Source organism: Lathyrus oleraceus, chromosome 7, assembly GCF_024323335.1.
Source record: "Lathyrus oleraceus cultivar Zhongwan6 chromosome 7, CAAS_Psat_ZW6_1.0, whole genome shotgun sequence".
NCBI classification, from domain to species: Eukaryota; Viridiplantae; Streptophyta; class Magnoliopsida; order Fabales; family Fabaceae; genus Lathyrus; species Lathyrus oleraceus.
Window position 1 is genome coordinate 426,809,327 of NC_066585.1, and position 27,329 is coordinate 426,836,655.

Genomic DNA, 27,329 nt, shown 5'->3' on the forward strand with positions numbered 1-27,329 from the left:
TGGTAAAGTAAAAGTGCATTAATTTAAATAAAAGTAATGCGAGTGCGGAAAGTAAATAAAAGTAGTGCGAGTGCGGAAAGTAAACAAAAGTAAAGCGAGTGCGAGGAAATAAATAATTTAAAGCGAGTGCGAGAAAATAAACAAAAGTAAAGCGAGTGCGAGGAAATAAATAATTTAAAGCGAGTGCGAGGAAATAAATAAAAGTAAAGCGAGTGCGAGGAAATAAATAATTTAAAGCGAGTGCGAGGAAATAAATAATTTAAAGCGGATGCGAGAAAATAAATAAGATAAAGATAAGTAATAAAAACCTGCTCCAATCGGAGGGTTGAGTAAATTGCAAAGCGGAAATGAAAATGGCGGCAGGATTAACTTCCTTCCAAAGTGCTCCAAACTCGATTACAGACTCTATCACAGACTTGATTACACAATTGTGATAACACTTCAATGCGAAGCGATTACCACTTTATAATACTGAATATATGCCTAAGTGAAACAAAGTTGCTTTGAGTTTGCCTCTGTTCTAAGTTTGGATGATTGTAAAAGTGATTTCGAGTTTCTATTTATAAGCAAGTAAAAAGATGGAAATGACAAGGATGCCCTTCAACTTGAAAATGGGAGGGAAAACTTTTCCTCTTGTGGCGCCCGCCACAAGACCATTCTGAGGCGCCTTAGTGGAAGTAGTGGGGAACGTGGCAGTTGAGGGAGGTTGAGCTTGGACACGTCATGGCAGGGTCTATGGCGCCAGCCATGGGGTAGGCCACAAGTACAAAATGCTGAATTTTAGGGTTTTTAGCTCTTTTTCACTCCTTTTCTCGATCGGGGCTCCGATTAAAGTAAAAACCTGAAAACAAAGGAAAACATAGCAATAACACAACAAAATAACAATAAAACAACTAGAATGCATGTGAAATCGGAGTCGAAAATACGGTAAATTTCAGTGTTACCAAACTCTCCCACACTTAAACCTTTGCTTGTTCTCAAGCAAAATATTAAAAAGCTTATAAAAGAAAAACTGGTGCAAACGAGTGCTTCAGGTAAAAATTCTAAGTTCAAGTCGGGATGCAGTGATAGGTACTAACTGAGTGAACTAAGGGTATCATGATGACACTAATCCGCAAATACGGACATAAACTTCATTCCTATATTAACCAACCCATATTATCCCACAATACCTAGGCCTGCCTCTTCATCTCTTTTGTGTCCTTTTCATTCAGGCGCAATCACATTAAGCCCGTTATCCGTACATGCTTCATAGTAGAGTGGCCTGTTAGTGATTATGATCTGAGCATGGGGTTTCTGGCACATAAATATGTGTAAACCCTTTTATTGGATTCAACTGTAGTTGTGGGGGATCGGATCGTAATCCGCCCTACCGAGTTCAGTGCCAGATACCTCTGAACCAACTAACAGTGGGTAAGTTTTTCTTTTTCTTTTTCTTTTTCTTTTTCTTTTTGTAGCAAATTTTTTACAATTCTTTGGTTTAAATGACTTTGTGAGGGTCACCTATACCGGAGTTGCCTTTTTTTGCTTTCTTTTATTTTTTTGTTTTGCTGGATCATTCACTTATTTGCATCGGTCACCTACGTAGAGGATGCGTAGGTCGGAGCTGACTGCTGAGGACTTATACGGAAATGATGATTAAGGCTATGGTATATGGGTTTCGGGAGTGGTTCCTATATTTATGAAGTCTATGGTGCTAAAATAATACTGATGTTTCGCAAAGTTCTCCCAAGTCACCGCATCCTTACTCAAAACATGTCTTTAAAACCTGAAAACTTTCGCAATAACACTATTTTCTTTTGCAAAAAAAAATTTGGTGGGGCTAAAGGTATGGGGAGATAGGATTGTACTAAAGATCTACTATATTTGGTGACTCGTCAGACTCATGCATTATACTAAAAAGAAAAATAAACAACTAAAAGGAAATAAAAAGAAATAAACTATCTAAAAACAGCAAAGAAAAAGCGATAAAGGAAAGACGAGAAAAACAATAAAGAAAAGACGATAGAGTCTCCTCCCACACTTAAATCAAACATTGTCCCCAATGTTTCGAAATAAGATAAGGGAAGAGTTACCTGACAACCTATTGTTGACCACTGGTGCCCTCGCCATCCTGAGGTGGACGACGGGATCGGGTACGACGACGGTCTCTCTAATCCATCCTCGCCTGCAGGGCATCCTGAGCGGTCCTCACCTCTCGAAGGTTACCCATAATGGAACCTTGAGTGGCTTCAATGAGTTCCATATGTCTCTGGTGGTAGTGTTGCTGATGGGCTTGTGTATCTGTGATCGTTTACAGGGACTGTAGAACAGTATCGTAGGACCTGTCTGTCCTCCGCTGCGACTCTTGCATGAATCTCATGTTATTCGCCAACTGTTGTTGGATGGTAGAGAGTAGGTCATCATGCCTCTGCTCTCTAGCCATGTGGTCACGCCACATCTCCTCCGTAATATAAAAGCCAGGAGTGGTACCTGCAGAAGAAGAAGATGGTGCGGTGTGTGGTGGTGAAGGATGATGGGGGGACATATGGGGTACGGGAGATCTCTCTCTCCGATCATATTCATCATCAGTGTCATGTCCCGCCTCATCAGGAATGTTAGGAGGAAGAGGACCCAAAACAGGTGGAGCATCTAAAGCGTAGGTCCAATTCCTTTCATCTCGTACATCTGTACGTTTAGTGCACGGTAAAACAACAGATGGGATGGCTACACCATGAACCATAAGCATATAGCCTCCTTCTCTCCTCAAACGGCACAATTTCATGTCTCTAAGAAATTTTAGGTTAATTGTGCAAGGAGGTAAGGGGTCTAGGGTAGTCGTCTCATTGTTTAGGTTAAGCGCCCTAGCAATAGATGTAATCAATCCACCAAAAGAAATCGGTCCCGCTTTGTTCAAAGTTAAAGTCATATGGGCAAGCATGAACGGGACTGAATTAATTCGTCTATTTGTGAGGCTTCCTTGCAAAAATAGAAGCTCTCTAGCATTAACCTTATTTGGATTCTCCCGGCCAAAAATAGTACATGCCAACAGATATCTAAAAACTCTGATGGCCGGGTTGTGGATAGTTGAGGCAAGAACTCCTTCAAAAGAGTTTATGGAAGTGTTTGATAATCGCTCCCAGAAGGAAAATACCTCAACTGACCACTCTGAATCCAAAGGGGCCTCACAAATAGCACCATCCCCATGAAGGATTCCTAACAAGCTGGCTAGTTCGTCAGCAAACTCGTCCCAGTGAAGCTGGTGGCTAAGGAATCGGATACTCGGCTCGATACCCAGTGCCTCCATACAGTGCTGATCAGGATAACGTGTGGGTGCCATAGGGCACTGATACAGAGCGATGCAACGCTCTCTCTGAGCATTATCTCTATAGGCCACGTGCATATCATCGAAATCCTGCATCCTGTAAAAGTTAAGAAAGTGATCCTGAAAAATGCAAACCATTCAAATTTTTAGTCTCGATGCAAAATACGATAAAATTAAATTAAATTAAATTAAATAAATGCGAAAAAGTAAAATGAAAGAAAAACCATGGGTTGCCTCCCACACAGCGCTTGTTTAACGTCATTAGCTTGACGAATAGAATTTGTACACCTGTAGTGCTAGGGATTGGTGGATCAATCAGAGTGTGGCTTGAGTAGTATGCTGGAATGTCTCCTCCTTCGTAGAGCTTCAGTCTTTGTCCATTTACAATGAATGGACTACAGGTTTCGTTCTTGATTTCCACGGCTCTGGATCTTAGAATCTTGGATACTTCGAATGGGCCAGTCCATCTTGAGCGTAGCTTTCCGGGGAAGAGTCGTAACCTAGAGTTGAAAAGGAGAACAGGATCGCCTATATTGAAGTTTTTCTTTACTATTCTTTTGTCGTGATAGGCTTTTGTTCTTTCTTTGTATATTTTTGCATTCTCGTAGGCAGATTGCCTAAGTTCTTCTAGTTTATAAATGTCTAGGATACGCTTTTCTCCAGCGGCTAGGTAGTCTAAATTCAAAGTTTTAATGGCCCAATAGGCCTTATGCTCTAATTTGAACGGTAAGTGACAGGATTTTCCATAAACTAGTTGGTAAGGAGTAGTTCCTATAGGGGTTTTGAAAGCGGTTCTATAGGCCCATAATGCTTCTTGAAGCTTCTGAGACCAATCTCTCCTAGAAATAGAAACAATTTTCTCTAGGATTTGTTTTATCTCCCTATTAGATACTTCTACTTGGCCACTAGTCTGTGGGTGGTATGGTGTTGCTACTCTATGCCTAACTCCATATTTTCTTAAAAGTTTGTCAAATATTCTCGATATGAAGTGTGATCCCCCATCACTTATGACTAAACGTGGTGTTCCAAATCTAGGGAATATATAGTTTTTAAATAGTTTGATTACTACCCTAGTGTCGTTTGTGGGTGCAGCTATAGCTTCAATCCACATAGACATATAGTCTACAGCTACTAAGATATACCTGTTCCCTAAGGATGGTGGGAAAGGTCCCATGAAATCTATACCCCATACGTCAAAGAGTTCTACTTCCTGAATGTTTCTTAGAGGCATTTCATCACGCCTTGAAATGTTTCCAGTGCGTTGGCATCTATCACATTTGACAATGCAAGCATAGACATCTCGCCACATGGTAGGCCAGAATAGGCCAGCTTGAAGAATCTTGGCGTATAACCAGAGTAAATAAGCACGCATATAAACAAAAGGGCGTCACATCGACGTTTTCAAAAACTAAAAGCTTTCAAAAACCGACAATACACCTGGTCATTTAAATTAACACATCTCAATTATCATGAATATTCAAGCATATGCTCGATAATACGGTGCAGAATGACAATGCTCGATAATACTATTTACCTCTTCTTCTAGAACGCAACGGCGAAAAATGCCATCTTTACCACTTTTGAAAAGGAGTGGTTCGTCCCAATAGAAGTTTCTCACATCGTGGAAGAATTTCTTCTTGCGGTGGTAGTCAAGATCAGGGGGTACTATATCAGCAACTAGGTAATTAACGAAGTCTGCATACCAGGGTACGTTACTTATTGCTAAGGAATTTTGGGAGTGCTCATAAGGATCTAGGTTATTATCTTCAATGGTTTCTACTCTAGCTATCAGTCTATCATAGGCGAAATCATCATTTATGGGTACTAGTTCAGGTTTTAGATGTTCTAGCCTAGAAAGGTGATCGGCTACTACGTTTTTAGTGCCTTTTTTATCTCTTATGTCTAAATCAAACTCTTGTAGTAATAGAATCCATCGGAGTAACCTGGGCTTGGCATCTTTTTTACTTAATAGGTAACGAATGGCAGCATGATCGGTGTAAACTATAATTTTTGCTCCTACTAGATAAGATCTAAATTGTCTAAAGCGAAAACTACAACGAGTAATTCTTTTTCAATTGTGGCATAGTTAAGTTGGGCAGCATCTAGGGTTCTCTGGCATAGTAAATGACATGTAATTTTTTATCTTTCCTTTGTCCTAGAACGGCTCCAACTGCATAATCACTAGCATCGCACATTATCTCAAAAGGTTTTGACCAATCAGGTGGTTTCATAATGGGTGCTGAGATTAACGCTTGCTTTAAAAGATTAAATGCGTCATTACATTTTTCATCAAAAATGAATTCAGCATCTTTCATTAAAAGTCCAGTTAAAGGTTTGGTTATTTTGGAGAAGTCCTTAATAAAACGCCGGTAGAATCCAGCGTGTCCAAGAAAGCTTCGGACTTCTCTGATGGTTTTTGGTGGTTTTAGGTTTTCTATAACTTTTATTTTAGCTTTATCTACCTCTATACGTTTTTTGGAAACTATATGTCCTAAAATTATTCCTTCGGTTACCATGAAATGACACTTTTCCCAGTTTAGCACGAGGTTCACCTCCACGCATCTCTCCAGGATTTTCTCAAGGTTAGCAAGACAATTGTGGAAATCAAATCCGTAAACCGAGAAATCATCCATAAACACTTCCATGATACCATCAAGGTAATCTGCAAAGATTGACATCATGCAGCGTTGGAAAGTAGTTGGGGCATTACAGAGGCCGAATGGCATTCGTCTGTAGGCAAAAGTTCCATAAGGGCATGTAAAGGTAGTTTTTTCTTGATCTTCGGGGTGGATAGCTATTTGGAAGAATCCAGAGTATCCATCTAGATAACAGAAGTAGGAGTGTCTGGCTATGCGCTCCAACATTTGGTCTATAAATGGTAAAGGGAAATGATCCTTCCTAGTTGCTTTATTTAATTTTCTATAATCTATACACATCCGCCATCCTCCTTCTAAACGTTTTGCTACATGTTCGCCTTTATCGTTTTGCACGACTGTGATGCCTCCCTTTTTAGGTACTACATGCACAGGGCTCACCCACTTACTATCCGAGATCTGGTAGATTATACCTGCCTCAAGTAACTTAAGAACTTCCCTTTTTACAACATCACTCATTATAGGGTTTATTCTTCTCTGATGTTCCCTGGAGGGTTTTGAATCTTCTTCCAGCGAAATCCGATGCATGCATACGGATGGGATTATACCTTTCAGGTCAGAGATATTATGTCCTAAGGCTGAGGGATATCTTTGCAAGACGTCTAAAAGTTGGTTCATTTCCTTTTGGCTCAAGGTAGCACTAACTATAACTGGACGGTTCATCTTTTCATCGAGGAATTCATATCTCAGGTTCTTAGGCAGTTCCTTAAGTTCTAAGGTTGGTTTCTTAGGGCATGGCATAGGATATGGAGTAAGGGATAAACATTCGTAAAGGTTATCATCGATGTAGGGTTTCTTAAAGTCATCATCTTCCCTTATGAGAGTTGATGGTAACTTAATTGTTTTTATAATTTCTTTTTGTTCTAATTCTCTAACACATTCATCAATGATATGTAAGGCATAACACGCGTCTCCCATTACAGGTGCCATAAGAAATTTCAAAAGTATAAATTCTATTTTCTCGTCACCTACCTCAAATGTCAACTTTCCTTTCTTGACATCTATTATGGCTCCTGCAGTCGATAAGAATGGTCTACCTAGAAGGATTGGTATATCATTGTCCTCTTTGATATCCATGACAACAAAATCAGTAGGGATAAACAACTGACCTATCCTAACAGGGACATCTTCTAAAATGCCTATCAGATATTTAACAGATCTATCGGCTAACTGAAGCGACATCTTAGTGGGCTGTAATTCTCCTAAGTTTAACCTCTCATAAACTGCTAAAGGCATTAGGCTCACACTAGCTCCTAAGTCTAGAAAAGCTTTTTCGATGACATGATTACCCAAAAGGCAAGGAATGGAGAAATTTTTAGGATCTTTATCTTTCTTTGCTAATTTGTCCTCGGAAATAGCATTACATTCCAAAGGCTTCGGATCGTCAAGTCTACGTTTGTTGGTAAGGATGTCTTTGAGAAACTTTGCATAAGAAGGTATTTGGGTGATGGCTTATGTGAAAGGGATTTCTACATGAAGTTTTTCTATAACTTTAATAAATTTTTGATACTGTTTATTGATCTGGGTTTGTTTGAGTCTTTGCGGATATGGTATAGGTGGTTTATATAGCGGGGGTGGTACGTAAGTTTTGTCTTTAGGTTCTTCTCCTTTTTCTCGACCTTCCTGGTTTTCAGATTCCTCTGGTTCCTTTACTTCATCCGGGGGCTTGGTACATTCCTTAGAAGTTTCGGGTTCACTCAATCTAGGGTTTGGTGGCTCATCATAAGCGTTCCCACTTTGTAGGGTAATGGCATTGGCTTGTCCTCTCGGATTTTGTTGAGGTTGTCCAGGGAATTGTCCTCCAGGTTTGGTCTGAGGGGCTTGGTTTAAAGCTACCTGAGAGATCTGGGTTTCAAGCATCTTGGTATGAGTAACTATTTGGTTAACCTTGGTTCCTAACTGGGTAATCAATTCGTTAACATGAATGTTTTGGTTCATGAACTCCTTGTTTTGTTGGGTTTGAGCGGTGATAAATTTTTCCATAATTTTCTCAAGGCTCGGCTTTGGTGGCACAGGTTGCATATGTTGATTTGATATAGGGGCTTGATAACTAGGTCTCGGAGGTGCATTATTTTGGATAGGGTTATTGTTTTTATAGGAGAAGTTCGGGTGATTCCTCCATCCAGGGTTATAGGTATTCGAATATGGGTTCCCTTGGGTGTAGTTCACTTGCTCAGAGTGGGTTTCGTTTAATAGACTGCATTCTGCGGATTGGTGACCTTTGGTTCCACATATCTCACAATCTGACGAAACTGCGGCTACAGTATTCGGGTTTATGCACATATGCTCGACCTTAAGGGCTAATGCGTCCATTTTAGCTTGCATCATGTCTATAGAGCTTAGTTCATACACCCCTCCTTGGGCTTCCTTCTTCTCAACTGTCGCTCGTTCGACTCCCCATGATTGGTGGTTTTGAGCCATATCTTCGATGAGGGCACTAGCTTCAGGATAAGGTTTGTTCATCAGAGCACCACCTGCGGCAGCGTCGATGGTCATCTTTGTGTTGTAATGAAGTCCATTATAGAAGGTTTGAATGATTAACCAATTTTCTAAGCCATGATGTGGGCATGCTCGTAACAACTCTTTATATCTCTCCCAAGCTTCGAACATCGATTCTCCTTGGTTTTGGGTAAATCTAGTTATATGGTTTCGAAGAACGGCGGTCTTACTCGAGGGAAAATATCTAGCAAGGAATACTCTTCTAAGGTTATCCCAAGTCGTAATGGAATTGGGTGGAAGGGAATCTAACCATGATAGGGTTTTATCTCTGAGGGAAAAAGGAAATAATCTTAAACGTATTGCCTCAGGAGAAGCTCCATTGGTTTTAAAAGTGTCTGCTAATTGAAGAAATATTTTTAAATGTTGGTTTGGGTTCTCAGTAGCGAGACCTGCGAATTGTCTCTGTTGCACTAGTTGCAACAGGGATGGTTTAAGTTCAAAATTATTAGCTGGGATGGTTGGGTTTACTATACTGGAACTAGGTTCTTCATTTGATGGTTGAGCGAAATCTTTACGAGGTCTTTGGTTTTGATCTTCGGCCATAGCTCTCTTAATTCTATGAGAGAATAAACGTGTGCGAGCGTAACGTTCAGGTCCCACCAGATGGTATACTAAGCTTAAACTTCCGGTGCTGCGAGTTCTTCGCATTGACCGGCGGGAAATAGCCTAAGTCTAAACGATATAACAACAGGAAAATGAAATTTGACGAAATTGGTCCCCGACAACGGCGCCAAAAACTTGATGCGTATGCTTTCGCAAGTATACGAACGCGTCAGAGTAATATAAAAGATTGTCGAATCCACAAAGACCAAGTGTCAATCTATCGTTATCTGTCGTTATGGTGTTTATCAAAGACAATCAAAATAGGTGTTTTTGGAGTGTGCAATGAAAAGTAAAGTGTTGAATAAAGATTAGTTAATAAAGACAGGGTCGAATGTAATTCACGTAATCAATTAATAATCCAAGTACTTGCTAATAGAACTACTTATGGGCAATGTTTTCTACTTTGAAAAGAACTAATTTAACAAGAACTGTCGCTTTCGCGTATTCAGAACCGAGTTGTACTCCCTAATCAAACCCTCTTATTGTCACTTATAAAAAGGCGTGCATTGCGTTAGAGTAGTAAACCTATTTTTAAGAAATATAGTATCTTGACCAAGTTGAAAAGTATTATAACCTGGATTTCTTAACCAAAAGAGGTTCTTATAAACTAGACTCTAAACTTATAAATGCGTCCGAAAATAGTTTAAAATCTCTTTTCTTCTTAAATTAAAAACTCCTAATGAACTAAACAAAGCGCTTTCACTGTTTTTGAAATAGTTAAAAACAATTAAGTTTAGATAGACGTTGGACGGATTTCGATCTTACCCAACGGAATTGAAGTGCGGGAAAACTTAAGTTGAAAGTTAAAATAGCCCTTAAGTGTTTCTACGAACAATTGTACGGATTATCGGTTCAATTACGATCCTTACATTCTAACCTTATAAATTTAGTTAGACATGGTAAAGTAAAAGTGCATTAATTTAAATAAAAGTAATGCGAGTGCGGAAAGTAAATAAAAGTAGTGCGAGTGCGGAAAGTAAACAAAAGTAAAGCGAGTGCGAGGAAATAAATAATTTAAAGCGAGTGCGAGAAAATAAACAAAAGTAAAGCGAGTGCGAGGAAATAAATAATTTAAAGCGAGTGCGAGGAAATAAATAAAAGTAAAGCGAGTGCGAGGAAATAAATAATTTAAAGCGAGTGCGAGGAAATAAATAATTTAAAGCGGATGCGAGAAAATAAATAAGATAAAGATAAGTAATAAAAACCTGCTCCAATCGGAGGGTTGAGTAAATTGCAAAGCAGAAATGAAAATGGCGGCAGGATTAACTTCCTTCCAAAGTGCTCCAAACTCGATTACAGACTCTATCACAGACTTGATTACACAATTGTGATAACACTTCAATGCGAAGCAATTACCACTTTATAATACTGAATATATGCCTAAGTGAAACAAAGTTGCTCTGAGTTTGCCTCTGTTCTAAGTTTGGATGATTATAAAAGTGATTTCGAGTTTCTATTTATAAGCAAGTAAAAAGATGGAAATGACAAGGATGCCCTTCAACTTGAAAATGGGAGGGAAAACTTTTCCTCTTGTGGCGCCCGCCACAAGGCCATGACGCCCGCCACAAGGCCATGGCGCCCGCCACAAGACCATTCTGAGGCGCCTTAGTGGAAGTAGTGGGGAACGTGGCAGTTGAGGGAGGTTGAGCTTGGACACGTCATGGCAGGGTCTATGGCGCCAGCCATGGGGTAGGCCACAAGTACAAAATGCTGAATTTTAGGGTTTTTAGCTTTTTTCCACTCCTTTTCTCGACCGGGGCTCCGATTAAAGTAAAAACCTGAAAACAAAGGAAAACATAGCAGTAACACAACAAAATAACAATAAAACAACTAGAATGCATGTGAAATCGGAGTCGAAAATACGGTAAATTTCAGTGTTATCACCCACTTAAAAGAAAGTGCCTCATTTATGGTAAATCATTACCTAGTATTGGAACTAGTATTTATGTCATTTCCACACGCTACCTCAACACAACCATTTCCATCTTCATCCAACTTCTCAGACAACCTCTGCTAGGGCAACCGCATTTCTCTCAAAAGTTTAACAAAATGTCTCAACATCCCTCATCCTCTAGTTCAAAACCCACCCATAAAGCAAGGACTCCCTCTATAGAGTTTCTGGATGAAGATATTTTGGAGGTTATTCCTCTCTCTGTTATTCCAGGCGACGCCCCTGGCCCTTCTTTCACGATTGGAAACAATCAAGGTAACATTCCTGATAACCTCCTCCTAAGGATGACATGCACTATACAGATCATGTCATTAGGAACCTGGTAACTAGGATTCTTAACGAAGGGCATGCATTCAAGGGTGTATCGACCCCTCTGTCTAGAAGGGACCCCTCAGCTGAGGTGGAACCCCAAACTGAGAAAGATGATGGTTCATCTAGATCAGAGAAAGACATGGCTGCTGAGGGACTATGCTCTCTAGGTAAAACCTTGCCTAGTAAGAAACCAGTAGATGTGTCTCATGAAACTGCTGAGAAGGTTATTGATTTGGAGGAAGAGAGTTCAGAAGAAGAAGATGACACCTTGGTCTATCATGTGAAACCAAGTGTTACAAAGAAACTGAAGACCAAAAAAGGGAAGATTGTGGCTGAGATGTTAACAGCCAGAACATGTAAGAAGGTTGTTGGTGTAGGACCCTCTAAATCATGGAGTAAAGTAGAGGTCAAGAAGAGGAAGATCAGAGAAAGCTCTGATTCTGAAGATGATGTCGAAGACGATGTCCCAGACATCTCTCCTACTAAAAGGCAGACTGTTAAAAAGTCTCCAACTAAGGTTGCAGCTGTACATTTGGACAACATTTCTTTCCATCTAGAAGATGGTGCTGCCAAGTGGAAGTTTGTTATTCAAAGGAGAGTTGCTGTTGAGAGGGAGCTAGGGAAGGAGGTTGTAGAAGTGAAGGAAGTTATGGAATTAATCAAGATTGTTGGTCTTATGAAAACTATTGTTGCTTTGCCCCAATGTTTTGAAGGGTTAGTAATAGAGTTTGTGGTTAATATCCCAGAGGATATTTCTGACAAAAATAGCAAGGAATTTTACAAGGTGTTTGTGAGAGGAAGATGTGTAAGGTTATCCCCAACCATAATCAATAAGTTCATAGGGAGAGGAACTGAAGGAGGTGTGGAGTTAGAGGCTACAGACAATGAAGTCTGTAGGACAATCACTGTTAGCCAAGTCAAGGAATGGCCAAGCAAAAAGCATCTATCAACTGGCAAATTAATTGTTAAGTATGCCATCTTGCATAAGATTGGTTCAGCCAACTGGGTGCCAACAAACCATATCTCAACTATCTCCAATGGTATTGGAAGAATTATATATGCTATTGGAACCAGGCTCAACTTTGATTTTGGAAGGTTCATGTTTGAACAAATTGTTAGACATGCCTCCACTAATGCAGTAAAGCTGCCTATTGCGTTTCCCTCTATCATTTGTGGAATTATTTTAAGCCAGCAACCTGGTATTCTAAACACAGGTGATATTCCTAGCAGAAGGAAGCCTCCATTGTCCATTCACTACAAGTTATTTGAAGGAAGCCATGTCAATGATGTTGTCATGACATCTGCAAGAAAGGAGCCAGCCTCTCAAGGTGGCTTGATTGCTCAATTGAAGGAAACTTGTAAGGAGTTGGAAACTGGGATTGGGGTTGCCAAGGCTAGGAAAGAGGCTTTAGAGGTTCTCATTAGTAGCTTGGAGCAAGAAGAGATGGATAAGGTTGGTACAACCAAGGAGTCAGATGCCCATACCTCAAGTGAGAGGTCCAACTCTCAAGATCAATCTAGTGGCAGTTCTGAATCTGAAGGTGAAGAAGATGCTACTTCCTTAGACTAAGTTGTGATGGCCCCCCTGTTATGAAGACTGTTGTTCTGGATGCTGTTATGGATGGTTTGGAAGCTTGGATGTTTTATTGTTTTTCTGTTTGAATGTTTATATTTTTTGGCAGTCCTTTTTTGCCATGATGTAATATTTGGGCTCTTTATGAGTTCCATGGATTTCTGATTATCTCAGCTATTACACCTGTGAATAATTATGGTTTGTATCTCCTGACATTTATGTTTTAACATTTTATATGTTATAACATCTCTTGTGACATTCTCTGCCAGGCTGATTGACATTTATTTTGTCTAATTGGTCTCCTTTGGTCTATTTTGACCAAAAAGGGGGAGAAGGTAATATGTGGAGCTGTATGTGGAGATCTGCAGTGCTGATGTAACTAGCTAGGCTAAACAGATGAACAGCTGATGATGTTGAAGGAGATGTTTGATGTTTAACAGAATGATGTTCTGTTCTGTGATGTTGGAGGAGATGTCTGATGTTCTGTGCATATTCTGTGTTGCACAAGTGATGTTGAAGGAAATGTCAGAGGGTAACTCCGAATGTTACAGGTGCTGAAGGAGATGTCTGTATTGAACAGACTTAGGGGGAGAAGAAGTACCCATGTGCATATGTGTGTTTTACTAGTTGCTATTATAGCTAGTAATTCTGTTTGCTTCTGCTGCTGCTTAAACTGTTGTTATGTTGTTTAACTGCTGATGTGTTTTTTTCTTGTGAACAAAATGGACTGATATATGTTTTAGCCAAAATTTGCCAAAGGGAGAGTTTGTTGGTTCTAAGTACATGTGATGTCTTAACATAAGATATCTTGTACCTGCTGGAGGTTTAAAATATAATTATGCAGGATTGTTTCAGGATGTCATACCCGATGTCATGACATCTGATATAATGTACCTGTTGGATATTTAAAATGGAATTATGCAGGATTGTTCCAGGATGTCATGACATATGTACACAGAACATTCAGTTGGAATGTTATGTGTTATGTGATTGCACTTTTAATGGCAATCTATCTTTGATTGATGAGTTAATTGCAGACGCAATCAATCAATGATTACAACGTGATTTAACTTATTTTCCAAAGAGATCTAACCAACAGCCATAAGAAGATTTGAATGGAAAATAGTTTTAGGGTTTTATGATGTCCAGGCCCAGCTGAAAGCTTCTATAAAAAAGACATGGAAAACCTGATTTGATACACAAGAAATACAGAGTGAAATATTGAGAGAGAATAAGGGTTTAAGTCTTGTGTGGTCGTGTGACTTGTAAGCCATTCAATTCATCCACAGATGATTGAATTGGTCTGATTTTTGAGTTGTAATTTGTCACTCTAAGCTTTTAAGCATGAGTGTGTGTCTACTTGATTGAAGCTGCTAAGTAAGATCAAGTGTGTGTCTTTGAAGAGTGTCTTATTTTCATAAGTAATTCTTGTTTAATATCACTGGTGTGATTGAGGGGGAGTGAGATGGGATCTCATATCTAAGAGTTCTTAGGTAGAAGTCATACGAGTAGAGATTAAGTGAAAAAGACTGTAACTTGTGTAGTTTACTGAGAGTCTTTGAACTGATTCTATTTAGTGGATTTCCTTCTTGGTTTGGTAGCCCCCAGACGTAGGTGAGTTGCACCGAACTAGGTTAACAATTGTTTGTGTCTCTTGCATTACTATTTTTTATCTTTATCCTATGTATATTATTCAGATATTAGTGTCGTGACATTACCTTCGACATCTCATATCTGATACCAGAATTTCACAATGTACAGACTCAACCCTAAAAAAATAAATTAATCAGTATCCTTAATATTAAGATAAATATGGCTAAAATCAAACACCTTACCTATTTGTCGTGGTGTTGCCCAAATGCAACATTTGCTTAATCCAAGCTCCAACAAATCTATGTCTGTGAGGAATCAGCCATGTGTCTTTCACATAATAATAAAAATGGTCTAAAATTCACACATGTGTGCTCAAGATTTTGCAACTGTTGATGGTACTCCACCTCATCATTAGCCCTTACAAGTTCATACCATAGTTTCTCCATCAGCTCTCACATGTCATTAACAACATACTCCTTGCACTTTACTTTCACATTTTTGTTGATGTGAAATCGACAAAGCAAATTAACTATCATTGGAAATAATGTTTCAATTACTTTCATCAATGCAAAATCTTTATCAGTTAAAATCACCTGTGGCCATAACCATTGCTTAGTAAACAACTGTTTTTACTTATCCAATACTTAACAAAAAATCTTTGTTTGCTCAGATTTCATAGAGGAAAATGAAACAACAAATGTTAGCTCAGTTCATGTCATACCAACTACTTCAAATAAAGGTTGTATGTACGTATTTGTCTTGTACGTATTGTCCATAATCAACACACTAGAAAAACATATTCAACAACTTCACTGATTATGGGTGGACCCAGAACATATCTCTCACAACTTTTGACTAATCTTTTTTCCTACTCCAACAAACATAATCTGAATTCTCTATCAACTTAAACAAATGTGACATTTCCGTTATAGGACCCCTGATGTCTTTTTGAATATTACTCTTATGTTTATATATTTGGGTGATTTGAGTCACATTCTCCGGATCTCGTTCTTGCAATGACAACAATATGTGTCTTAGTGGAACATGACGTTTTGTTAAATCAACTTTATGTTGTTGATCATCAACATTAAAACGACCTACAAACGAATGACCTTCAACTCTATCCGGTAAATGATGGTTGTGAAGTCCATATTTTACGCCAGTCTTCTAACCAGAACCATGTTTTGATGGTGTTGACCTAATTTTGAATGGACAACCACATTTATTGGTAGCACTTTGTGTTTTACTATATCCTACTTTGTATTTTCCACCTATATAACAACCAAATATAACTTTGTCACTTCTTCCTCTCTTGCCAATTTTGGTGTCTGAATGGGTTATTATAACCGTCACGTGTAATAAATTTTTGAGTAGTTGAGAATATATTAGTGGTATATACACATGTTTGGTTTTTATCTCATATTATCAAAGGAATATCCATACCTGCTAAATCTAAATATAACAAAAATTAATAAAATTAATAAAATAAACAAAATGCGTTTCAAAACACTTAGACGTAAGAAATCCAATTAGTTAAAAAATCATCAATAGAAATCTTACTAGTAAATTATCCGATTATTAAAAAACATAAACTGTAAATCATTTGTTGAAGTTATCCAGATAAATATTGTGAACTGATGACTAAACAACAAATTATTAGATTTAATAACCATATAAATCAGAAAACATTACTTTAAGTTTTTCGACTAAAAAAATAAACATTTTGGATTTCTTGAATCCAAGTTATTTGTTTTGTGTGGTAGAGGTTTTCAAATGTTAATAATGTAAGAACAAAAATTGTTCTACAACAGATTCCATGATTTTGATGATAACAAAGGATGAAACCAAAAATGGCACCCTAACGAAAAGTTTCTAAGTGTGCAGGGTTCTAAGGAAAGAAGGAAGAAATCATCAGATACAGAATCATATCAGATACAAATTATCAGAAGACCAGAAGCATCTGAAGTAGAAACACGTTCAAGAAAGTCTAACTCTGAGCAAAACAGCAAAATATCAGAAGCATCTGAACAAGAAGTACGCTCTAGAAGTTCTGACTCTGAACAACGGTATGTCAAACTCCAGAAGTTCTCAGCGCTATCTGAAGAAACCATCAGAACTCAAAAGAGATCAACATCAGAAGTTAGATAGCAAGATTCCAAGATCTCCAGAAACACGAAGACTCTGATTATGGAATTGCTAAATAAGGAAGAGTAACGTTAACTTCAAATAAAGTTATGGAAATGGACTTCCTAATACAGAAAGAGACGTGTCGCATCCTGCGAAAAATCAACCGGCGAGCTAAAAATAAAAACACACAGAGCCGCCACTAAACGTTATTTATCCCAAGATAGGGAAAGGAAACGCTCAGAGAAACCTGGAAAGACATGGTCTCGCGACCAGAGAGAAAAGGTTCGGGAGTCGGTTACGCGAGGGGAAGGTATTAGCACCCCTCACGTCCGTCGTACTCGACGGGATCCACGTCCTAGAATAAAGAAAAGGTTGCTAAACATCACACACACACAGGGAACGCAGGTGGGGTTAAGAGAAGGGAGCTCGATAAGGTATCGCACCTTAGGCCTACATATCTTGTCTGGAACAAGAATCAGAGCCACTGTAGTTCGGCTTACGCACGCCAAACAACACAAAACATACAAACAAGAAAGGGTGGCAAACATGGAGCCCGACAACCACTGGATGGAATTACGTCAGCATCCGAACCAAAACACACTCAAAAGGGCAAACGTGGAGCCCGACAGCCAATCCTGGGCTTATGTCAGCATCCGAACCCAAAACACACAATAGCATACAACAAACAAACAAACAAACACACGCAAAAAAGAAAAAGGCGCCCGGAGAGGTCTCGCACGACCCCCTGCCTACATACCTCGTCTGGAACGAGGATCAGGGCGATGTAGTTCCCCTGAAAGGGACTAAATTGCTAACCAGAAACTGGGAAAAGACACACGACTAGGGAGCTGAGACTCGAGCCTAATGTTGTCATGCATCGTTTACCCTAAGTTCAGTTTTCTATCCTACTTGCATAAGCAAACTATCCTAACCAGGAAAGAAGCTAGCACACAAGCATACAATCATATATCAAATGAGAACAATCATGTCAATCAGGTATCCACAAAGCACGCACTATAGCCAAACAAGGGGCTCACACAATAGGTTTGACTGCCTCAGCAAGTCGTCTGTACGGGTTGTGTTTGCTCTTAACCTTGCCATTACGAGGCTAAGGTGAAGCAGATGATAGGTGAAGTGAGGATCAGACCTCACAGCTCTTATCCCTAACCAGGGAGAGCTTCTGACAAATGAGCATGAGTCCAGAATAGGGGAACCCTTCTATACTCAGAGACTCTGACACAATGTGCACTGCACGGATCTTGGGCTTATGATCTCAATGCTACAACCATGTAATGGGAGCAAGGAGAAGACTCAACTGAATAGTGGGGGATAGATTGCATATCCCTACCTTCCACCAATTGCCTTGATTAAGGACTTTACCTGCTTAGGCACAAAATTAAACAAACACAATCATCGCCTCTTAAGGAGGACTTCAGACATTTATTTGCCCGGCCCGGTAACAGCCGGGTCTCCAGACTACATGAAGTTAGGAAGTTATACCTCAATGCAAGTTGCTTAAGCAAAGCAAAGCAAAAGTTCACAAGGAACTGAGCAACTAAAAGTACCTGGAAACAGTCAAACACAGTTAGTACTCAGACAGACAAAACTAAACAGCAAAAGTTCAATCAGTTAATCTATACAAGCTAATGCACAACAAGGCAAGCTCAAAGCTTAAGCCTAAGCTTCACCACCTACAAAACAATGTTATGTTAGTATACAAACATCAAACCACATCATTTAAAATTGATTTGGATCATTCTCCATGTGCATTATGCTTTTGATCCTGAAAAATCAAGCAAACATTAGCAACTAGACCACTAGGCTAAGCCTAGGGTCCAAAGGCAATAAAAACTCCTAAACAGCAAGATATCCACCAACCAAACTCAAATTAAAGTCAAACAAGAGCAAACATCATTGGTCTCATGTTTATATCATTCATTATGCTCATATTATGCACAAAACAATCCACATTAGTTCAAATGAAGCACCAAACATGCAAACAGAACTATTGCATTCAAATCCACATCAAAATAAATCCAAAAATTCTCAAATTAATTACACCTAAACAGGGCCTAATCCAGGTATGGCACACCAAATTTCAGCTTAATTGGGCAAATGGAACCATGTCAATGAAAATCAACAAAAACAGACACAATTATAGGCTCCAAATCACAACATCAACACATGCTTCCACTTCAAAAATTCATATCTCAATGAAAACAATAAAGAAATGGATGAGACCAAGACAGGGATGTCACATCATGTGTCTATTACAAGCATATCAAATTTCATGACAATCCAATACCATATGAGCATTTCACATTGATTCTACTAACCTATGTCATACAAGCTTGCACAAATGACCACCAGAAATGAAAAATCACAATCAAATTGAAAATGCAATGAAAAATTCCACAAAAATTATCATAGCTTTCTAACATGTTAACTAAGCATAATGCAAAATTTCATTTCATTTCAACATGTATAGGTCACTCAAATAATTCCAGCAAATTGACATCAAGAGGTGTGACACAAATTGTCACACCTAAGTTACAAAATTCACAACTACATGACCAGGTATCAAAAATGCATGAAGTTTACATGGAAATAAACCTCATCCAGTCAAGAATCATCACGAAAATTGCCAAGAATTTATTTTACAATATGTGCATTTCATGCATCAATTGGCAAAGTGTAGCAAAAATGAACACATGTGAGAAAACCCTAAGTCAAATGATTTTTCTACCAAGCACAACTTTGACCAATAGGTCAAAAAAATTCTAAAGTCAACAAGGAAACCATAGAAAAAATCTCCATATTTTTCTGAATTTTCTACTATTTTTTATGCATTTTTTAAGGTGTTAAAATATTTGTTAAGAATTAATTAAAATTAATTAAAATGCCAATGGCATATCTGTAATTAAAGCTGGCGCGGGAGGGAAACACCGGATTTGAATTTTCAAACACATTTTTGGATCAAACAGCACAAACTTCATCGTTCCAAACCAACATTTTCCAGATTTTCAGAAAAACCTCAAGAACACGCATCCCTCAAATCCTAACCAAAACGGACAAATGGACATCCGTTGGAACCGTTACAACATGTGCAACACGAATATGAGCTCCAATTAACCTAACAGTTCTTCTATCATGCGAATCGACTCACTTAGGGTTTGTGTTCATAATTTCGAATCGCGATTTCTCTCCCTAGGTTCATCCATTTCTAAAAGCAAATACATCATGTTAATCTACGTTCATCACTCTTCAAAACGCATATGAATAATCAACAAATCATGAGGTTCGAATTTTTGCAAACCTGTAATGGCAGTGTTAATTCTTGTATCCTTTGCGTGTGAAAGTCCAAAACAACTCGACTAGAAGCTCCAGGAAGATGAAGGATGTGCTCAAGTTCAATTGATGTTGCTCCTATTGTCCACAATTCGGATTTGCCATGGAAGATGCTTCTTGGAACAGTCACGATGCAAAGCTTGATTGATGATGAAAAGCAAAAACAGTCCTAGCACATGATGATACAAGATCACAGCAAAAAGAAATTCGAGTTTTGGTTCAAGGATGATGAAGTTTGGTGAAATTGAAGTTCTTGAGTTCTTGATGAAAATTTGAGAGAATGAGAGGTTTCTAGATCTGAATTTGGTAATTGTGAAATTCTGTTATGATTATGGAGTGATTATGCTTATATATGAGTCCTTAATCCATGATTAATCATCCCATTAACCAAATTAACATTGTAAGTGAAAATGGTTATTTGCAAGAAAGGGCAAAAATGGAATTTCACTATGCCAGCTCAATGACACCTGTTGACAGCTCATGCAAACTCTAAATAACATGTGTGATCCGTTGCCACTGGTCCCATTCTCATTGGATGCTTATTTCTCAATTTCACTATGTGGTAGCAAAATATCCAATTTTAGCCATTGCATTTTTCAAGCCAAATCTCAATTTACAAGGCCTATGCATGAAATAATGATTCCAACACACTCCAAATTCCATTTATGAGGTGTAGCAAAAAGTCTCATCTCAAAATTCCAATTATTTTGAAAGTTGGACAATTTTGCCCCTGGTCCAATTCAGCTGTCCAGTTGAAAAGTGACTTTTTGCATTGACCACTTTTGGAAAAATCCAATGATGCACCATGAAAGTACATGTAAAATGGAGTTTGTGCATATAAAGAACTTGCAATTTGGACAAAGCATGTGGAAATTATGGCCTCCTGATTACAGGTCATTTTTGAATTTCACTGAGCCATAACTTTCCAACCATACATTGGATTTTCAAGTTCTTGGACTTTTTGGAAAGGTGAGAACAAGATCTACAACTTTCATGTTGAACAAATTTTCATTTGAAGCTTCCTTGGACACGTGGTCTTGAGGTCCAAAACTTTCCATTTTTGGAAACTTCAATTACAAGTCACTTTCTATTTTTGGCAGTTTTTGTCCTGACTTGATTTTCTTCATTTTCAAGCTTTGAGATGTCATTCATCACTTGTTCCAACACGAATGAAGTGTCTCCAACTCATTTCCACCTCCAAATCCATCAGATCATGTACAGTTGACCACAGTTGACTTTTCATCTGACAAATGAATCTGGCAATGCATAGATCAATTTGAACCCCATTCTTCAACTGAAATGGCTCAAGGGTGAAACCCTAGCCTCAATTAGCACAATATAATCACAAAATGAACCCCATAACCATCATAAACCCCATCTCCTGATCCAGCCTTGATTGGCCCAATGCAACTGATTAGGGTTGACCAGTGGTCAAAACCCTAATCTCAAGGAATCTTCTTCAATCTTCTGATGACATCCAACCATGATGATGATGATGATGTATCAATACAATCAAGATGAAGACCAACATCCATTGAGAATCATGAAACCCTAATCTCACAGCCCAATCCTCAGATGACCATGATCAATCAACAAGCCCTAGGCTTGCACTTGGACTCTCCATCTTCTGATCAAGATTTGGGAGAATGGCTTGCACAATGTAACCACATGCTATGCAATATGAAATGCCTAATGCCCTAAAATGATATGCAAATATGTTAATGCTAGTCTCAAGAAAGGAGGGCAAATTTTGAGGTGTTACAGCTGCCCCTATTCAATCCACTGTGAACCTGTCGATACGAAATAGCCTCGGCTTTCGGATGATCAGGATGAAGAGTGATTGAATACCAAGAACAGACGAACAATTTGCACTCTGATGGGATAATAATTAACAACGCCTGTCAGCATCGGCGAAGAAACAACCTCTGAAAAAAAAAGACGTCGACCTGGATACCAAAATAAATGGTAACGCAGGGATAACCATGGTCTGATCACCACATCCGCTGGGGATTGTTATTCTCTCTTCTGCTTTTCTTGGACCCCGAAATTTTCTTATTCATTTTCTTGAACCCCGAACGTTTCTCTGCTTCTTTTTCTTATTTTCTTGAACCCCGAAATTTTCTCTGTGCAAACGATCCTCGGACCTCTGCATTTGAACCCCAGAAAATGCCTCAGCACTCCTTTTTGCCAACATAATGAACCCCGATCTCCAGTTTGAACCCCAGTCGCCTGACGATAACTCTCGATCGCCAGAATGAACCCCGTTCTCCAGAAAATGTATCCACATTTCCTTTTCTCCATTTGAACCCCGTCTCCAGAAAATGTATCCACATTTCCTTTTCTCCATTTGAACCCCAGAAAATGCCTCAGCACCTCCTTTTCTCCAATCTCTCGTGATAATTCCGCTGGCAACGTCGGAAATAACACCAAACCACTCTGAGGGCGACATGTCAGAGGGTAAACCTTCACAAAAGAAGGTAGCATGTGTAACTCTTCCTCAGAAGACACCTATAACGACCTCCATTAGCCTCAGCCAGAGTCTAAGGCAACACATGAACAGAAGATAATCCTAAGGACCTCATCCCGGATACAATCTTCAACTCCAATCTCCATTTGAACCCCAGAAAATACCTCAGTATCTCCTTTTCTCCATTTGAACCCCGGAACCGCGCTGATCGCGTAACGTCTTCTGATTTCATCTCCATCTCTGTCCGACGGAAACATTTCCTCCAATATCGCACTACTGGGGAACACTGCTGATCTGACGTCATGATGCTAGACTCCTTAGAGTAACACCTTCACCCTCAGGCGAAATAAGAACTCCAAGCGGTAACCACGGCTTGAATTGCGCTGAACGCCCAACATTTCCCATCTCAGCTCGACGGAAACATTTCCTCCTCCAGTATCGCACTACTGGGGAAATATCTTCGATTCAATCACGATGCTGAACTCCTCGGAGTAACACCTCTTCACCTTTGGGCAAAAACACTTCTCGAACAATAACCACGGTTTGAGACTAGCTTATGCTTGCAATGATGAATGATCGATTTTTCTGCGTAATGCTCCATAATTATGGAAATGCTACGCGATTATTTATCTTTCTATGCAATATGCCATGTTATTTTTTCATGATGAATGCATAAAAACAAAAACATCCCCCTCAAGGGACTCTCTGGGGAATACGAGACACTCTGCTGAGGAACTCGCCATTGCTCCAACTCCACCCTGCTGGGGGATAAGTACTGCTGCTGGGAATAAGGCAACCCTTGCTGGGGAAGAACCTCCTTTGCACCCAATCTGCCCGAGAAACTGCTGGGGATGAGCACCACCAACACTCTGTGGGGATACAACAGTCTTGACTTGCTGAGGATATCAATCCTGACTCCACTTCGGGAAAACCCTCACAGATACCTGCTGACTTCACTGGGGAAATACTCACAGAGACTCTGCTAGGGGAATAGCAATCTCCAGGCTCAACTGGGGAAACATCCAATATATCACTCGCTGGGGATAACCATCCTGATCCTGCTAGGGAATGCATACTACTCCGCTGGGGACAACCCATGCAATCCATAGGTAGAATCAGCTCAGCTGGAGATGCAAAAATCCGTCCGCTACAGGAACTCGTTCAATCCACTGGTAGGATGAACACTGTTGGAGATATATTTCTTTGAAAAAGACCCGCTCCACTCGGGGAGTAGCAACCTTCAGGTCTGGCTGCTGAGGAAACACCAGCGTAAACCCGCCGGGGATAACCATCCTGACTCGGCTGGAGAAGTCCACAGACACTGGATCTGCTGGGGAGCTAGTCCTCTGATTCTGCTTGGGGACCTAGCTGGGACATGAGAAAAGTAAGTACAGAACACCCGTCGACTCGTCGAACCACGGTATCCACCTTCCAATCTCGTATCAGCTTTCCACTTTTGAGAATTCCCAGACTCGTCTGGACCTTTTCTGCTCCATCATCTTGTATTCCAAGTCGCTCCGCGCTCGACGAGAGAGCGTACTCCTGGGAGTTATACAGAAATTTCAATTTTCCGACTTTGAAGAGTCTTCTTGGTTAATTCCAAAGGTCGTCGGACGTCTCGACGTCTCTTCATCGTCCCTCTACCCATTCTTCATGCACTCGTTCCTGATCGAACTCTGGGGGAATTACATACTTTCAAATCTTCCGATTTTGAAGAGTCTTCTTGATTATCATCAAGGGTCGTCGTACGTCTCAACGTTTTCGCCATTTTCGTTCCTGAGCGAACTCTCTGGGGATCTGTTACAAAGCTCCCACATCACAACCTGCAAGTGAGTGAAAATATCCAACAGCTCCTGCAAAACAGATCGTTAGATAAAACCGTGCCCCAGGCGTGTCAAGATTTCAACACTTGGGTCACTCAACCTTCCGAATAAGATTTCAAGCTTTCAATCTTATAAACATGCATTGGAAGGAAACCTGTATGTGTTAAAATGCAAAGATTCTTTATCAAAATAATCGGATGTTTTTGCAATCAAAGCGGTAATGAAAGACAAAAACAAAATTATTTGACTGAATATGCATTTTATTGATTGGAAAAAATGTGTGGCTCAAATTGAGCAATACAAAAGGAAGCAATTCCTGAAAAGAGGTAATTGCGCACAAAAGGAAAAATCTATCCTAATGGCAATGTGAAACCCGTGATCTCATCGAGTTCCAACTCGGTTACACCCCATATGTCCTCAGACTCTCCATGCGTTCTGCCTTCTGAACAAGACAATTCCGACTGATCCCTACCGGGTATTATCCATGATGCTTTAACCAAAGCGCAAACGATCATGCTGGACGCAGTTGTTCGTTATAATCCCTCTTTTGCCTGGACCGCCCTTTCGGGTTTTCAGTCCACCGGGATACCCCTTTTTTGCCCAAGTCGCCTTTCCAGGTTTTCGACTTGCCGGGTGTACAGTTTTTTCATTTTATCCCTAATTTTTGCCCGAACCTTTCTTTCTGTTTTTGGTTCGCCGGGATGCCCTTTTTTGCCTGGACTATTTTGTTCTTTTCGTCCAGCGGGTCTCTTCATACGAAGTATTTTTTAACTGCGTCCGCATTCACAGGGGATGGAAAATCTTCGCCATCCATGGTCGTTAACAACAAGGCTCCACCAGAGAAAACCTTCTTGACCACGAATGGACCTTCATAATTCGGTGTCCATTTGCCCCTACGATCGTTTTGAGGAGGAAGGATCCTTTTCAGCACCATATCACCCACGTGATATACCCGAGGTCGTACCTTTCTGTCAAAAGCACGCTTCATCCTTTGCTGGTACAACTGCCCATGACAGATGGCTGCCAGCCTCTTTTCCTCTATCAGGCTTAACTCCTCATACCGGGTCCTTACCCATTCAGCCTCTTGCAACTTCACGTCCATCAGGACTCTCAACGAGGGAATCTGAACCTCAACGGGTAACACAGCTTCCATCCCATATACCAATGAGAATGGAGTTGCCCCAGTAGACGTGCGTACCGACGTTCTATACCCATGCAATGCAAACGGCAACATCTCATGCCAGTCCTTGTAGGTTACCACCATTTTCTGCATAATCTTCTTAATATTCTTGTTGGCTGCCTCAACCGCCCCATTCATCTTCGGACGATAAGGAGAAGAATTGTGATGCTCAATCTTGAATTCCCGGCACAGCTCTGCCATCATCTTATTGTTCAAATTAGAACCATTATCAGTAATGATTCTCTCGGGAACCCCATATCGGCAAATGATGTCTCTCTTGAGAAATCTGGCAACGACCTGCTTCGTCACGTTCGTATAAGAGGCTGCTTCTACCCACTTGGTGAAGTAATCAATAGCCACTAATATGAACCTGTGCCCATTCGAAGCTGTAGGCTCAATCTTTCCAATCATATCAATGCCCCACATAGCAAACGGCCATGGAGACGACATTAAGCTCAACGGATTTGGAGGCACGTGCACCTTGTCAGCATAAATCTGGCATTTATGACACTTCCGCACGAAATTAAAACATTGGGCCTCCATTGTCATCCAGTAATAACCTGCTCTCAGCAGCTTCTTTACCATTGCATTCCCACTGGCATGGGTACCGAACGATCCTTCGTGAACCTCTTTCATCAATTGGCTTGCTTCTGCATCATCAACACATCTGAGCAAGACCCAATCAAAATTTCTCTTATACAAAACCCCATCCTTATTCAGGTAAAACACCATGGCTAACCTCCGCAGAGTCTTCCTATCTTTCTTGGATGCTCCCTCAGGACACTCTTGCGTCTCAAGATAGCGTTTGATATCATAATACCACGGCTTCTCATCATCAGGCGCTGTATCAACAGCAAACACATAAGCCGGTCTATCCAGACGTCCCACTTCAACACTGGGGAACTGATTCCACCTCTGCACCTTAATCAAGGCAGCCAGAGTAGCCAAAGCATCTGCCAAAGGATTCTCCTCTCTGGGCACATGATGCATCTTCACTTTGGTGAAAAACGTCAACAATCTCCTCGCATAATCTCGATACGGAACCAAATGAGACTGATGCGTATACCATTTCCCGTTAACCTGATTTATCACCAGAGCTGAATCTCCATATATGACAAGGTTCTTGATTCTCAAATCAATCGCCTCCTCAATTCCCAATATACACGCTTCATATTCAGCCACGTTGTTGGTACATTCAAATGTTAGCCGGGCAGCAAAAGGAATATGGGATCCTTTCGGCGTAACCAAAACAGCACCAACACCGCTACCATTCACGTTAACGGCCCCATCAAACATCAGAATCCATTCGGATTCAGGGTCAGGCCCCTCCTCCGGGATTGGTTCCTCGCAATCTTTCGATTTGAGAAACATGATGTCCTCATCAGGGAATTCAAACTTCATCGGTTGATAATCATCAATAGGTTGCTGGGCGAGGTAATCAGACAATACACTCCCCTTGATCGCTCTCTGAGAGGTATACTGTATATCATATTCTGTCAAAATCATTTGCCACCTCGCCACCCGTCCGGTCAATGCTGGCTTCTCAAAAATGTACTTGATTGGATCCATCTTGGAAATCAATAAAGTGGTATGAACCAACATGTACTGCCTTAGTCGGCGAGCAGCCCAGACCAAAGCACAGCAAGTTTTCTCGAGCAGTGAATATCTTGTTTCACAGTCGGTAAACTTTTTGCTAAGGTAGTATATGGCATGCTCTTTTCGACCAGACTCGTCATGCTGCCCCAATACACACCCCATAGACCCCTCGAGGACTGTCAGGTACAGAATTAACGGTCTTCCCTCCACAGGAGGCATCAGAATCGGAGGCTCCTGCAAATACTCTTTTATCTTTTCAAATGCCGCTTGGCAATCATCATTCCACCTAACCGTTTGAT

The 27,329-nt window shown here is 40.1% G+C and overlaps 1 non-coding gene across 1 annotated transcript; it reads left to right on the forward strand.

Moving 5' to 3' along the window:
- Positions 1–8,509: 8,509 nt before the first annotated feature.
- LOC127108686 (small nucleolar RNA R71) lies at positions 8,510–8,616 on the forward strand. Its single transcript, XR_007796209.1, has one exon. It is a non-coding gene; the product is annotated as a small nucleolar RNA R71 (small nucleolar RNA).
- Positions 8,617–27,329: the final 18,713 nt, after the last annotated feature.